Source organism: Pelobates fuscus, chromosome 3, assembly GCF_036172605.1.
Source record: "Pelobates fuscus isolate aPelFus1 chromosome 3, aPelFus1.pri, whole genome shotgun sequence".
Taxonomy (NCBI): domain Eukaryota; kingdom Metazoa; phylum Chordata; class Amphibia; order Anura; family Pelobatidae; genus Pelobates; species Pelobates fuscus.
The window spans coordinates 126,035,590-126,052,760 of record NC_086319.1 but is presented as its reverse complement, the minus strand read 5'-3'; the positions used below and the strand labels follow the sequence as shown (position 1 = coordinate 126,052,760).

Below are 17,171 nucleotides of genomic sequence, written 5' to 3'. Positions count from 1 at the left end.
CAGTATATGTTTGCAAGGTAGTTACTGTACCACAATTTTGGATGGTTTGAGAGCAGATCACTTCTTATGGGATGATTCAGGCGGGAGACTAGAAGTTATAATATAGAGGTAAATCTATTCCGAGTGGTTTATAAAAATAATATATTTTTCGGGGGGAGTTTGAAAATCAAATGTATATGGTGTCAAGTAGTGGTCTTTATTTAGGAGGACTATATTGAAAAACACAGCTTAGCCAATAATATTTTTTGCAATACTGTCTGAACTCATATTTTGTGACATTTGTTGCATATTAGATATTTGTTAGAGTAGTCATTAAAAAGGGACACTAGAGGCACCAAGATCACTTCAGCTCATTGAAGTGGTCTGGGTGCAGTGTCCCTAGTGTACTTAGTGCTGCAATGCTAATAAATTGCAGTTCCAGAGAAACTGCAAAGTTCACATTGCAGAACTAAGTCTGTCTCCAGTGCAGTCTCCAAGACAGCCAGTGGAGGTGCTTCCTGGATCCTAACAGACCTTTGGTCAGGTAACCGACACTGGACGGCCTCACGCTCGGCATCTAGCATAATTTTTTTCCATGCTTTCAAATAGATAGGCCTAAAGCGCCCGATCGCCGCGGGATATCGGAGGAGGCAGAGCCCCGACCCAGCTCTCAGTGACACCGGCGCTCGGGTAAGATAATTAAATAAAGAGGTTTTATCCCTTTATTCACTAACGGTGGGGGGAGGTTCAAGAGGTGCGAAGGAACTATAGTGCCAAGAATTCAGCTTTGTATTCCTGGCACTTCTAGTATCCCTTTAAAGCCAGTATCACACACAAAGCCTGAGCATTGGGATAAACCTCTGAAGTAGATTGAAAAGTTGTAAATTATGGCTGAAACTAATAATTATTTCCATATTAAAATCGATTATTAATTAAAACATTTCAATACCATTTTTACTGGTATTTAAAACAAAATCCACAAACTGAGTGTAACAAATGTAAACTTCCAACTAAAAATTTATACATGCAAAATGTAGAAAATGTAAGCAGCAGAATAAATTATATTGTGACACTGTTGCATCATCAGGCTATAAACACCTAGCTAAGCGCCCTAAAGTGAGTTATTACTGTATCATGATAATATTGGCATTCAATTATTTTCAGAACAATTTGTGATGCTGGATTAGATTAGGCTAATTGATCCTACATTCTTTACAATGCATACAGAGACTATTTTACATGCTTTAAAGCAAGTCAAACTCAAAGGCTAACAGGCTAAATAAACAAAGTTTAAAGGACCACTCTAGTGCCAGGAAAACATACTCGTTTTCCTGGCACTAGAGTGCCCTGAGGTTGCCCCCACCCTCAGGGATCCACTCCCGCCAGGCTCTGGGGGGAGGAAGGGGTTAAACTTACCTCTTTCTCCAGCGCCGGGCGGGGAGCTCTACTCCTCCTCTCCTTCTTCCTTGCGACGTCATCGGCTGAATGCGCATGCGCGGCAGGAGACGCGCTCGCATTCAGCCAGTCGCATAGGAAAGCATTTACAATGCTTTCCTATGGACGCTTGCGTGCTCTCACTGTGATTTTCACAGTGAGAATCACGCAAGCGCCTCTAGCGGCTGTCAATGAGACAGCCACTAGAGGTTTTGGAGGCTGGACTAACCCTCAGTATAAACATAGCAGTTTCTCTGAAACTGCTATGCTTGTAAAAAAAAGGGTTAATCCTAGAGGGACCTGGCACCCAGACCACCTCATGGTCCTTTAAGTTTATGTGGGCCACAAAAATTCAAACACTTCAGTTTTCATAGAAACTTAGGGATTATTTAGAAAAGTACAGTATAAAAAAAGTTGCTCGCCACTTGACGTCCTCAAACTCACAGGGCTTCAAAGTGTGAATGTATTTTAAGGAGACGCCTATTTGAATATAACCAATGTTTCAGTCAGACTACCTTGACAACAAGTTTGGTAATAGGACTGAAATTGTGAATGTATGCTGTTGCACAGCCGTAAAAAACAAATGACGTTATCTTGCTGATTTTGAAGCCGTATGAGTGTGTTCTTCACTTTGGCTGAGACCAAACTGGATGATCTCAGCCAATCCAATGCTTTCCCATAGGAAAGCATTGGGAGGCTATCGTTCATGTGTGGCAAAAACTGTGCGTCCAATTAGCATCTCTATGTGGAGCGTCAGCGCCTCCATGTAGACCCAATTTAAAGGGACACTCCAGGCACCCAGACCACTTCTGCTCATTGGAGTGGTCTGGGTGCCAACTCCCACTACCCTTAACCCTGCAACTGTAATTATTGCAGTTTTTCATAAACTGCAATAATTACATTGCAGGGTTAACTCCACCTCTAGTGGCTGTCTAGTAGACAGCCACTAGAGGTCACTTCCTCCTTCATAGCACAGGTTGTCTGTGCTAGAGCGTCGCTGGACGTCCTCACGCTGTGTGAGGACCTCCAGCGTCGCTCAAAACCCCATAGGAAAGCATTGAAATTATTTTTCAATGCTTTCCTATGGGGAGACGTAATGCGCATGCGCGGCATTTCCGCGCATGCTCATTAGGTCTCCTCGGCCGGTGGGCGAGATTAGTCTCGCCCACCGGCCGACGTAATCACAAGGAGGAGCGTCGCGGAGGCGGAGACAGCGGCGAGGGACATCGCCGCTGCCCCAGGTAAGTCACTGAACGGGTTTTCACCCCTTCAGAGGTCTTCTGTGATGTTGTCGCTCTTGATCCTCAGTGCAAAAGCGTCTTTAGCGGTCTAGAGTAGCCACTGCGTCCAGGTCTCCGCGTAAGTCGTGGGCGTGGCCGTCATGGTTAAGTCTTCTATTGCCCTGAGTTCTTCCATTTGGGTGAACGATGCCCCGAGCGGGGGTGTTGTTTTTTGCTTCCAATATTGGGGGAGTACCTGTTTGGCTAAATTCAAACTGTCATGGATTTCTTATAGTTAGGTACTGTCGTGTGGTGGAGAAGCATTGCTGCCGGTTCCAGGGGGGGGCGGTGCGTCCGAAAACATTAACATTATTTCGTGTATTCCCTCCCAGTATGGTCTGATTACCCCGCAGTCCCACCAGATGTGCATCGCAGTCCCCACCTTCAGCAGAGGTTAGTTTGCTCTGGGTCGATGTTGTGAAGGAGGTGTGGAGTGCGATACCAGTTTGTCAGGATCTTAAAAGCGGTCTCTTGGGTCCTACTGTATACCGAGCAGTGGTGGGTGAGGTAGCATATTTGCTCCCACTCCGCGTCAGTGAACGTCCTATTCAGTGCTGTTTCCCATTTTCCCATAAAGAGGGGTTTGTCAGTTAGGGTCTCTGTCTGCAGCATTGTATATAGGAAGGAGATCCCATGTGGCAGTGGATCTGGGCTGTTGCATAGTGTTTCAAATGTTGTGCGGTCTCTGGTGAGTGCGGTTCCCTGTGGTAGGGGTGTGCACGAAGGTGGCGAGTTGCATGTGTTTAAATCTGTGTAGGAAGGTAGGTGTGGTTCCGTCAGTGATTTGCATTTGCCGTTGGTGAGTATGTGGTGTAGTCTTGGGATCTGGGTTGGGAGGATGCCCTGGAATGCCTTTGGGTCAGGCCTGGCGTGAAGACGATGTTGTGCGTCAGTGGTGTAGGGTGCTAAACCATACACCACCGAGGCCCTACGCCAGACGTTCAGGGTGTGTTTGGTGTATGAGGACATGTCCCGGTTTTCCGGGTCTCTCCGGCCCCAGGGTATTACGGATATCGGCACGTCCACCTCCGTCTCCTCTGCCACCTTCCAGAGTTTATGGACTCAGCTCTTCGTCCACACCGTTAGTGTTTGCGGTCTGCGCCGATGCCATGTGCTTGCAGTCAGCTTCCAGTTGGGCTACTTTTTGCTGGGTGCCCTGGATGTCTTCTCTAAGGGTGCGTATTTCCTCAGAGGGATTTATGGAGGGCAGTGTTTGCCTCCTTTAAGTCTGCTTTGTCGGTAGGTTCCAAATTAACTCGACCCAGCCCGGCTGTGCTTGCTGGGGTGGTCAGGGTGTGGGTACTCCGGCCATGTTGGTCATCGTGCGGTGTGGGCGGGTCAAAAAGGCCGGATGCCTCCGAGTCGTTTGAGGCCTGTTCGTCTGGCGGCACGAGAAATTGGCGCATGGCGGAGTTCTGTACCCCTTTGGGGGTCCTGGAGGGCTGATTAGCCTGTGAAGTTCTGTGGGTTTTACCCATGTTAGCGGTTTGGCGTGCTGGTGTGGCAAGGATTACTGTTGAGCCTGCGGGGAGCTCCCGGTTTACTCCGCCATCTTCCGCGGCGTCCAAGCCACGCCCCCAAATTTGCATTATTTATAAAAAATGGAACAGATTAAAAAAAAAAAACCCACACCAATTAATTTCATAAATTCTACAACATCACTATTTTTACAACCAAGAAGGTTATTCACTAAAAATGGAATTCAACATTTTAGTCCAGGACAAACTGGAAGGCTAACGGTCTTATCCAGTTTGGCTATTTTGTCCTAAATTAAAGTTTACTTTGAAAGCTCACTTTAGTGAATAATCCTGTTGACTATTCATTCTAAAATTTTAAATTCCCTCATCAATTTGTGATAATTCCAAGATTACAGAACAACCTTAATACATCTCAAAACATTGTAATGTTCCATTAAACATACACACTACACGTTACATTCCTGCAGTGATCGGATTTCTCATTCTTCGTGATTTTGTATTCACTAAAAATTGACACGTTGAAGTACATATATGTATATATTTATTTATTTATTTTTAAATCCCCTCTGACACCTTTTTTTTTATAATCAACGAGATTTCTATTTATTAAAACTGTGCCCACAAAAATAAATCACTCTAATCTTACTCTTAACGAATGAATCCAGCAGGCATTAAAAGTAAAATAATGAATTCACTGAAATGTGCCCTGGAAACTATACTATAAAACAATCAGGCTGTGGCTATAGCCGAGTAGCCTTGTGTCTACATTGTGAGTCTGTCTAAATGACAGTTTGGTAAATGCTCTTGCCAGGCAGCACTCCTATGAGCACATTCGCTTTAGTGTCCCTTTTAGACAAGGGGTTGAAAACCGTCAGCGCTCCAGATATCGTGGACTACATCTCCCATGATGCTTTGCTAGCATTATGGCTGTCCGAGCATTAAAGGAGATGTAGTCCTCGATATCTGAAGATTGCCTGCTCCCCCACACTGACTAGCTTCTCACAGCCCGATGACATGCCGTATGCCGTCAGTGATACCCAGTGTGTACTGTCAGCCATTACCTGAGCCGCACAGTCACCGCTCCCTCAGTCAGTCAGTCTCAGCTGGCGCCCTTAGCTCTGCAGTTTGAATCGGACCTCAGGCAATGACATATCGCGGGATCACAGTCAGCGCCAGCCTCTGCCTCCTCTGGATGGACAGTTCCCCGGGTGGGCGTGGTCAGTGTACGCGCATGCGTAGTCTGCGTTCCTGATGCTCTGGCAGATGGGAGGGCTAAGCTTTTCGTAAACATAATAATTAGCTTTCCTGCTGCTGTGAGAAGGCTTCACACAATGCTCTGCGAGCGGCTCTGGCCTGGCATCGCTAGGTTACACAAAAATTCCTGTCAGTTAGCTGCCATAGTGTTATCGGCTCAATGACCTACCTGTCCCATCTATTCATTATACTGACCCAATGGCCAGGCCGTATTCTAAATATACATTATTTTCTTTCTTTGTTTCACAAGGGTTATATTAGCAGGTTTTCCTGCAATTTGCGCTCCACTTATCATTATTTATATATATATATATATATATATTACAATCAAACTTTCTCCTAGCATGGCAGAACATTTATGGGAATCTGAGTTCTCCCATGCAAACATGCAGTACCAGCATAATGCTTCTGCTCAAGCAGGACCAGACTGGCAATCGGCAAATGCCTATGGGCCGAGGTGACAAGGGAGATCAGAGGGTCTCCCCTGTCAGCCCATACAGGGCTGGCACTATCCAACCACTAGCCTTTGTTTGTGCCTTCAAAGATCTCCTCCACCAGCCACAAGCCCTTCGCTACTGCTAAGTAGAGGAGCTGAAAGTTTGAATGTTCCTCCCAAAAGCTGGGCAATTTGGAGCGTAGCCCCGGGTTACCATGGCAACTCACGAAATGGCTAAACTCTCCCTGCAGCCAGAGGAATTGCAGGCTAGAGTAACTCGCCCCCACCCATGAAAAAGGCAAGAATAATACAAATAAAATAAACTTTATATTTGCTTCCAAACCCCCCACCACACATACACAAACACACAATATAAAGGCCCACACTGCACAATGACCCACTGCATCCCTCACACACAGTACCCCTACACACACTGCATCTCTCACATAATGCAGTCATTACACACATTGTATACACTTATACACACACTGCACCCATCATACATACTCCACTCCTCTACACACTGCAGAGGGGACATGAAGTTTTTTTTGGTTTTGTTTTTTAAAGGGACACTCCAGGCACCCAGACCACTTCTGCCCATTGGACAGGGCCGGATTAACATAGGGGCTGATGGAGCTGCAGCTCCAGGCCCAGGCCCATGGAATAGGCCCATTTAAAAAAAAAAAAAAAAAAAACATTTTTTTTTTTTTTTTTTTACACACTACTCTTAGGTTTGCCACCTGACTGGTATTTTACTGGAACAGCCGGTATTTGAGGCTGCCTGGCCGTGCCGGTATTGCATTAATACCAGCAATATAAATGCAGGTATTTTTCTCAGAATAAATGGAGATTACTCTGCAATACCAGCACCGGCCAGTAGGGGTCACTGTGTGTGGAGAGAGGCAGGTATAGGAAGTTACAGCATATCCCTGCCTCTCTCTACTACTCACCGATCCATGAGGGAGCAGCAACACAGCACAGAGTCCAGACAACAGCTCTACAGTAAGTGAGGGATGGGGGAAAAATAGTAGGGACACATGGGGACACTGAGACAATAGGGGACACATGGGGACACTGAGACACTAGGGGACACTAAGGGGCATATGGGGACACTCAGACACTAGGGGACACATACACTAGGGGACACTGAGACACTAGGACATATGGGGACACAGACACTGGGAGACCTGGGAACACAGACACTTGGGGACACTGGAAAACATGGGGACACAGACACTAGGGGACACTGGGACACATGGGGATGCTGAGACACATGGGGACGCTGTGAGACATAGGGACATTGGGAGACACTGAGACATTGGGACACGGAGACAGTATGTCCCCATTTCTCCCAGTGTCCCCATGTCGCCCAGCCAGTGTCCCTAGTGTCTCAGTGTCCCCAAGTCTCCCAGTGTCTGTGTCCCATGTCTCTCAGTGTGCCTAGTGTCCCCAGTGCCCCTGTATGTCCCAGTGTCCCCATGTCTATGTCCACAACTGTCCCCATGTCTCCCAGTGTACCCAAGTGTCTGTCTCCCAGCCAGTGTCCCCTAGTCTCCCAGTGTCTGTGTTCCCATGTCTCTGTGTCCCTAGTGTCTTAGTGTCCCCAAATGTTTCAGTGTCCCCATGTCTCAGTGTCTGTGTCCCTAGTGTCTCAGTGTCCCCATTTCTCCCAGTTTCCCTAAATGTCTCAGTGTCCCCATGTCTCCCAGTGTCCCCATGTCTGTGTGTTCCCGGGTCTCTCAGTGTCCCCATGTCTCTCATTGTCCCCGGGTCTCACTGTGTCCCCAGTATCCTAGTGACATGGGGACACACTGAGACATTGGGACGCTGGGAGAAATGGGGACACTGAGACACTGGGAGACTAGGGGACTGGGCGACATGGGGACACTGACACTGTGATACATAGGGACACTGAGGCACTGGGTGACTTGCGAGACTGAGACACTGGGAGACAGGGAGACATTGGGAGCAATCCATCTATACAGCAGAATCAAACTGTGAGTAGTTTGTTGGTGATTTTACAGAATTTTCTCTGATGTCACTCCTTGTGATTATACAAATGATTAAGGCTGGTATTTTTTCCCAAGAAAGGTGGCAACCCTAACTACTCTTCACATACTCTTGCTTAAAGGAGCACTACAGGGTTAGGAACACAATCATGTATTTCTGACTGATTGTGCTCACTAGGCAGTACTGCCCCAGGAAGCACCTCGAGCAGCCATCTAAAGAGTGGCCAGTGGAGTTATTTTCTCTGAAAAGACAGTGTTTACTGCAAAAGGCCTGAATGGAATGATTCTACTTACCAGAACAAATACAATAATAGTGTCCCTTAAAGTTTGGAAGCTTAATAGGGATGTATGGGAACAAAACCTGTGTGGACTGGCTGAAAATAAAATTAGTTTAGGTAATGCTGTTGGTCTCTCTAACACTGTGGTATGTCCCCTCCTTTCTACACTCACTACATACACCTTTTCTCTGTCTCAGACTGTATACCAGGAACTTCTGCCTGCTAGTAAGAAGATAAGGAGACAAGTGGACCAGCGAGTGCTAGGGGACAGTCCTTAGAAAGCATGGAGTGAGCGCATCATTAGACGCATTTATGTCAAGCTCAGAATGCTGCCTGCATAGTATGCCCTTAGTTGGCCAGCCTGCAGGATTGGCGGGCAGCCTGACATGCATTCATGCCAGGCTGTCCTTCAAATTCTTTGGACAGACATGCCCCCTTTTTGGGCATGTTCTCCCCTTTTGGCAGGTCTGGTGATGTGATTCGCACCAGTGGCCCACCCTTTTACCCCGCCCATTGACTTCCTGCTTCACTGGACACTGCTGTTAGGGGGTATGGATTTACTTGAAAGATGAAAGCATAAATTAGAGAGAGATTAGCATAGAGTATGTGTTTTCTTATAGCTGCATCCTATGAGTTTCCCTCCAACACCATCTCCATCAGATACATGACGCTCGGGAGGTATGACCATTTTAGTGTTTTTGGTCGATAAGATTCTGTAAATAGGCCCATCATAATTGTCAGCACCAGGCCCACTGGGCTCTTAATCCGGCCCTGCCATTGGAGTGGTCTGGGTGCCAACTCCCACTACTCTTAACCCTGCAAGTGTAATTATTGCAGTTTTTTATAAACTGCAATAATTACCTTGCAGGGTTAACTCCTCCTCTAGTGGCTGTCTAGTAGACAGCCACTAGAGGTCACTTCCTCCTTCATAGCACAGGTTGTCTGTGCTAGAGCGTCGCTGGACTTCCTCACGCTGTGTGAGGACCTCCAGCATTGCGCATTTCCCGATAGGAAAGCATTGAAATTATTTTTCAATGCTTTGCTATGGGGAGACGTAATGCGCATGCACGGCATTGCTGCGCATGCGCATTAGGTCTCCTCGGCCGGTGGGCGGGATCAGTCTCGCCCACCGGCCGACGCAATGAAGAGGAGCCACGCGGAGGAGGAGACAGCGGCAAGGGACATCGCCGCTGCCTCAGGTAAGTGACTGAAGGGGTTTTCACCCCTTCAGTAACCGAGGATTGGGGGGGTGGGAGGGAGAGGGATTGTTTTCCTGGCACTGGAGATTCCCTTTAAATAACAAAAAGTCAGATTTGTTCCAAACCCTAACCCACAACCACCCGCACACACGATATATAGGCCCACACTGCGCCCCTTACACAACCACTGCATCTCTCACCCACACTGCACCCCTCACACGCACTGCAGCCCTCACACACACACAGCACCCCTTATATACATACTGCATCCCTCCAAACACTGCATGCCTTATACACACTCCATCCCCTTATAAACAATCTTCACCCCATGTAAATGGTCTAGTTACCGTTTGCACAATCTAGAACCCCTGTATGCAAAAACCAACACTACGTTCCCTAAACATGCAGTCTACAGCCCCTATACACACTATGTGAACTATGCACACACAACAGCACCTACACGCACACACTTTCTACAACCTTAGTTTTACACACGAACACACACACTACAGCCCCTAGCCACAAATATTACACCACAAATACAACAAACTGAAACTGACCTATTTACACAGAACACAACACTAAAAACAGCTCGCTGTACATACATACAATCCCACAAGAAGCTTTCAAACACATGCACAATACTTTTTCCTGGCACTTTTGTCCTCTGGTATCCCACTTATGTAGACACCAGAGATAAGTCATAAGTAAACGCAGTACATTAAATCCTCTAGCACTGCATACAGATCCCTTTTCTCATGCAGGGTTTTGCGCATGGGCTTCCCTGGAAGATCATTTAACTTGCTCACTTTAGGAGTGTGTTCATCATTTGTATTGACACAACAACCTCCACTCCCCGAGCACCACTTCCCACTGGGCCACTGTGATTAAAAAAATGCCCGGGTCAAATTTGAAATTTGTTTCCCAGTCCGGCCCAGGGCTCAAGTAAGATTTCATGAATACACAAATGTTCATGGGGGGTTGACAGGTGCCAGGGAAGTGTTCAGAGCATCCTACTCCCAGAGAAGGCAACTGCCTACCAGTAAATTGCTGGTGGGGTTCCGCATGGAGGATGTCTACTCTGCTGCAGTCCTCTTAGTACCAGCGGAGAGGGTGCCAAGGGGTCTGCTAGCAGGGCCGGCGCTTCCTATAAGGCGCCATATAGGAGTGGGCGCCCTATGCCCCCATCGCCGGCCCTTTAAATGCCTCAGCTGCCTGAGCGCTCTATAGAGAGCGCTCAGACGGCTGCCGCACTGCCTCACCTCACCTCCCTGTAGCGTGGCCGAGCTCCTCTCCGGTCCGCGACCCGGCCGGACTGACAGGAAGTGCACACTCAGACACTAAGGGATGCAGGGGAGATCTCTAAGGGATGGAAGGGAGAGCTCTATAGGACAGGGGGCAGGACAGGGAGCTCTTTCACACTACGCACACACACACACACACGCAAACACACACAATGCATCCCTATACACACAGAAACACAACATGCTTCCCTTACACACAGAGAAACACACAATGCATCCATTACACATACACACACACACACACACACACACAATGCAACTCTTACACATAAAGACAATGCATCCTTTGTACATATACACAGAAACACACAATGTACCCCTTACACACACATGCAAACACACACTGCTTCTCTTACACAGACACAGAAACACAATACATCTCTTACACACACTCAACGAACCCCTTACAGACACACACACTGCATCCCTTACACACACAGAAACACACTTTGCATCCCTTATGCATACAAACACAGATTCACACAATGCATCCCTTACACACAACAAGAAACACACAATACATCCCTTATACACAAACACATGCTGCTTTTTATCCCTTACACAAAAACACAATGCTTCCACTACACACAAACACACTGCATCACCTACACAAACTGGTATCCCTATATACTACATTCCATAAGCACACACATTAGATTCTCTACAGTAACACATAACACATCCCCTACACACTCCACTCCCTGTGAGCGAACTCATGGGTGGAACATGTAGGTGGACTTATGGGTGGGCCTTATGGGCATACTCACCGTCAGGCCCTGGGGCCCAGACCTTGAGCTTTGTAAGGGGCCCCAAAAAATGGAGCTGCTTGCCGTTCTCCCAGAACATTAAATTTTGGGACCACAGTTACAAACAGCCTCCAGAGATCCTGTTCTACACCAGAACCAGTGGAGCCAGACTGCAGCCAGAGCCCATCACCATCCTCATCTGATTGTAAGTAGGCAATCTAGTATTGCCTACTTACAACCGCAGCTTAATAAAGTGGTTCTAGTGTCTATAGTTTGTCCCTGCAGTCTTTTTAATGTAAACACACACTGTGTGCATCACTGGCGTTAGTTCATATGGCAGATCGTATGGATGGGGCATTGCGATGTCAATGGGGGGTGAGTGGGAGAGGAGGGGGGTGGGTGAGAGGGGGGGGGGGCGGGCGGCAAATCTTTATTTTGCCTAGGGCGGCAAAAATCCTTGCACCGGCGCTGTCTGCTAGGATCTCTCTGTACTGATTTTCCAGTGTGCTCTGTACTGATGCTGAAGCCAGAATGTGTTGTCACCCCAACCCTGGCATAAGTATAGACACATAGCAAGAATGAGCACTTCAGAGAAGAAAATGGAAGTTGGAAGGATTTTTCTGTGAACCCAACCCCCCGCCAAAAAAAAATAATAAAAAAAAAATTAAGTGTGTGTTTGTGTATGAGTATAGGAATGTGTGTTTGTATATGGGAATGTCTATGTATGTGCATGTATATTTTCTAACAAAAGGAGGTTGGGGGAGATGCTTATTGAGACACAAATAAAAAATACATTTGGGTGGAAGGGGTGGGGTGGAAAAATATAATCATGTAGTCAAATATTTTAGAAATGTCTTACTTGGGTTGTGCCCAGGGCCGGATTTAGATGAAGAGAGGCCCTAGGCTATTCCACTTATGAGGCCCTTTCACCTCCCATTTTTAAGTTTGTAAATTACATGAGAGACAATAAAATACATCATTACTGTGATATATATCAATATGTTAAATGAAACATGTTGTGATTGGTACTAACCTTTATCAAAAATGTGGCACGGATTATAACTTAAAAAAAAGTTGAGATGAGGAGAGGGGGGGTGATTGTGAGAGGGAGGGGGTGAGGAGAGGGGGGGTGATTGTGAGAGGGAGGGGGTGAGGAGAGGGGGGGTGATTGTGAGAGGGAGGGGGTGAAGAGAGGGGGGTGATTGTGAGAGGGAGGGTGTGATGAGGAGAGGGGGGTGATTGTGAGAGGGAGGGGGGTGATGAGGAGAGGGGGGTGATTGTGAGGGGGGGTGATTGTGAGAGGGAGGGGGGTGATGAGGAGGGGGTGATTGTAAGAGGGAGGGGTGATGAGGAGAGGGGGGTGATTGTGAGAGGGGGGTGATTGTAAGAGGGAGGGGGGGTGATTGTGAGAGGGAGGGGGTGATGATGAGAGGGGGGGTGATTATGAGAGGGAGGGGGGTGATGAGGAGAGGGGGGGGTGACTAAAAAAATTACCTTAAATCCCTGGTGGTCCAGTGGGGGCTGCCTGGTGGTCCAGTGGGGTCCCTGGTGGTCCGGTGGCCCTCATTTCCGGTCTGCAGCTCCGCAGAGCTGCAGACCACGGATCTCGCGAGACCCAATCAGAGCGTTGCCGTGGTAACCCGCGGCAACGCTCTGATTGGGCAGTGCACGCGAGATCCATGGTCTGCAGCTCTGCGGAGCTGCAGACCGGAAATGAGGGCCACCGGACCACCAGGAGGGGCATTGCAGTCTGCCCCGGGCACCCCCCTAGTAAGTAGCACCCGGGGCGGACCGCTCCCCCCTGCCCCCCCTTATTACGCCACTGATCATATCATATGCATAGAATTTTCCTTATTTTCGGTTCAGTGTTTTAGTGTTCACTGTTTTTAGAATAGTGTAATTTTAATTTTGCTAACAATTTGAATGTAGGCCCCTCTTGATCTTGAGGCCCTAGGCTGAAGCCTAGTTAGCCTATAGGAAAATCCGGCCCTGGTTGTGCCAAATGCTCATCACTGCCTGCCCTGATGGGGGAAGTTTCTGTTCTACAGTCCTACAGTTCAGGGCTGGTTCATTGACTGAGTGCGTCAGCTGAATACTCTCATTTAGTCTTAGCATGGCCCTGCACACCTGGACTTAGCTGAGTGGCAGAGTTCCATCTGTAGAATAGACGTTGGTTGGTGCCCAGCAGAAACTCAGTAAGTTATTAAACTGCTTGACTATTTATCATGAGATGGTGCCACCTGTTATAGTTGTAATGGTGCTTGGAGTGTTCCTTTCGGCACTGTGTAGGAATTTGGCATAATTTGCAAATACCACCGATGGTAAGATCGCCGTTGCTGGTCCAGTGGTTTGGAGGGGGGAGGAGTGGCAGGAAAATGTGATATTTGTCCTTCCTTTACTTAACCTGTTCTTCGTGGGCACTTGCATCTTCTTCCAGCTGTTTCTCTTCAGAGCCAGGAGCCGATGTCATTGCTGTACTCTTGCACATAAGTGAGAGTACAATATTGTGGTCTATGGAGGATCAAAGGATCATAGATGCAGCCGTTACTAGTGATAGCTGGGAGACTGACACTTTTAGACGACGGTTGCTTCGCCCAGTGTCTAGAAGTGTCAAGAATAGGAATTATACTAAGACAAAGTAGTCCTTACTTATGTCTTTTGACTGGGTTGGAATTTCAATGAAATTCCAACACAGTCAGTATGAGTATTTCATAAAGATTTTATCTTTATGAAGTATTTATTTTGCAGGGCGGAGGGGGAGGAGGGATGGTTATAGTTTAGCTTTTTTGCTGGTGCTACTGGTGCCACTCAGCATTCAAATACAATGGTAGGTTTCTTCATTGAGCTTAGCTTAACGTATCACCTTAATGGCCAGGAAAGGTAAAAAGGCAATTTTCTCCCTTGTTAGTAGGACATATTAACGATTCTAGACAAGTTTTTGTACTTGTGTGTTTTTTTTTTTTTACTTTAACCCTGGACTGTTCCTGATTGTTCCCTTTGAGCCTGCATACACCTCCGTTTGGTGGGGGAAATACGGGATATAACATCTGAGCCTTGAAAAGGCAGTGTTTACATTACAGCCTAGTGATGACTCCACTGGCCACTCTTCAGAAGGCTGCTAGAGGTGCTTCCTGGAGCAGTGATGCAGTACTGCCATTCAGTGTCCCCACCCTCTGCATGCAGACACTGAACTTTTTTCATAGAGATGCATTGATTCAATTAATGCTGATGCTGATCTGCCTCCATGAAAGTCTCCTATGGGGAAGCATTGTGATTGGCTCACAGAATGATGTCAGCTGTAAGCTGTAAGTCATATCAGGGGCATAGGCAGCTGCCACATACTTGAATACAATTAAGATTTTACTATATTTAGGGAGGCAATGGGGTTGGGGGGGGGGGCTAGATGGTGGTTTTAGCACTATAATCTACATCAGTGAGCACTATATTTATTCTTGTTTTTACTTATACCCACAATTGTCTCTACCAGCAAATAAGATCCTTAAGTGGGGATTTATACCACTTTACCCTATATGCAAGACTCTATATGCTGTGAGTGTATTTCTTTCTTTAAATTTTACCTCTACTTCATAAAATACTGCACTAAATTTTATTATCTGCTTATTTCAAACATCACTTGGAGCACTTACTACTTGTTTAAAAGAACACACCAGATATCCTCAGGTGGATCTACTTTGATGCTTAGGCGCGCATCAAAGTAGAGCTGCCCTAAGCTCTCACGGCATTTTCTTCTTTCTTTCTTTCATTCGACACTATATTTTGCCATACCCTTCCTCTTGTTTTACATATTTATTCACGTCTGAGAATGCTTTAAACGTGCTACACCCTCCTTTAACTGGACCGGAACAGAATGATTCTGGTGTGGATTGCCTGAAATGCCTTCAACTTTACACGCTAGAAACAAGCTAACTTTGTATGATACTATTCAAGCATATGTTCGTTCTCTGATGCACTTAAACATTATCTGTTATGTTTGCTGGCGTCACATTTCTTTGCAGTAATATCCCGGAACAGCCATTCAGATACAGATCTGGAGTGGTTGCTAGAATATTGCAAAAGATTGTGTCAGCAAGCACAACACACTCTCACTCCAGTAAAGACTTTTTCCACTACAACCCAGTCTAGCATCTGACTGATGAATCAAGCATGACTTAAATGCATCTTAGTCTGCAAATTAACAATTTTGTAAACAGCTTTAAAGTGCCTTCATCATCTGTTCCACTCCACATGTTCAGGCAGATGAAACTGCAAGGAATCAGCTCACTGGTATACTCATGTATATGCATGAGAGTAAGGACTCCCTATGTAAGATTCTGCAAGACTGCGAGAGCTAGAGGACTACCTGGAGGAAGATTCTCCTGTTTTTACCTGTCAGTCAATTCTCAGCATATATTTGTAGCATCAACATAGGTTAGTATAGCCCATACTGAATAGCACCGTAAAGAAGGGACCACACTATAATTCAGAGATATTTAACATTCAATATATTTACTTGCACATTTGGCTAGCTCGATGTATAGATTAAAGTGTGTGTTCTTTAATTGCAGCAAAAGTTAGTGTACCTATGATTAAATCATATATACAGCAAGATCATAACATTAAATAAATTAGATATGGTTTTCTGTGCTTTTTGCACCATGAATAAATAGGTAAACTTATTTCCTGAATAATTAACATGAAATATATTTACGCCAGTCTATTACACGCTAATTGTGAAACATCCATATAAATTCAGTTCACATTAATAAAGTCAGGCAAATACATGGATAAATGCAATATTAATAAATTGAGAGTTGAATAAAAATTAACTTCACAAGTTATACTATATTTAGTAAATAATACTAATGTAATATAATATATCCTTGCTTGCATATTGTCAATTATTTAGCTAATTAACACATATTTCTTCATCTGCAAATTAGTTAAACAATGTACACTACATGAGCAGCAATGTATTACCTTGAACCCTTTTGTTATACTAGACAGTGTAACATGGTTAATTTTTAATACAGAAATATCATTTACACCCTTAACCCTTACATGCTTAAAGAATAATATTTTGTTAAAAGATGCAAAAAACAAAGCACTTTTCACTTACCAACAATGGATAACTCTCACACTGCCTATTCACTATGGCAACTGACCAGATGGACAAAACTTCTGCATCTTAAATAGGCAAACTACATACAGTCAGGGCACAGTGGTGAATAAAAGTATTGCCTTCAAGCTCCAACTAGCAAACAGACAAAAGGGAGTAGCAAACTGCTTATTTTTGAAAACACAAGATATCACAGAAACATGTTTTTTATACATGTTTATTTGTATAATAACATTACAATAAAGTGTATGTATATAAATATATACAATGCAGAATCAGATGCATAGGATGAATTGGTAGAATCATTTATTTTTTCTCATTTAATTAATTCAAAGGTGAAATTACAGTCACAAGACTGGTGAAATGGAGAAACATACCAAACGGCGTGTTCTGGCACGTGCACTCACATATCAAACTGGTTAAGGGATGTGTAAAGAGAGTACTAATAATTAAAAGAAATAAAGAATATTCCTCTCGCAAAGAAAGAACAGGGCCCATAAAAGGATACAAATAACCGAATAATACAAATGTTGCAAAAGATATATAATGTAAAGTACCACAAGCGCTCTTTCAGAAGGGATGCAAATCTTCCTGCATATTAAAGCTGGTGCAACAGAAAAAAATACAAAATCACCTATAGTTAAAGGGACACTATAGT

The 17,171-nt window shown here is 45.5% G+C and overlaps 1 protein-coding gene across 2 annotated transcripts in view; it reads right to left on the bottom strand.

Moving 5' to 3' along the window:
- Nucleotides 1–16,601, bottom strand: part of SPDL1 (spindle apparatus coiled-coil protein 1) — a 61,124-nt gene extending 44,523 nt beyond the window's left edge. Inside the window, exon 1 of one of the 2 annotated variants that reach the window (XM_063447451.1) lies at nucleotides 16,514–16,601. The gene's annotated coding sequence lies outside the window, so the exon portion shown is untranslated. Of the gene's footprint in view, nucleotides 1–5,232; nucleotides 5,328–16,513 lie in introns of those variants that run through there. The other variant, XM_063447450.1, reaches the window with a different exon arrangement.
- Nucleotides 16,602–17,171: the final 570 nt, after the last annotated feature.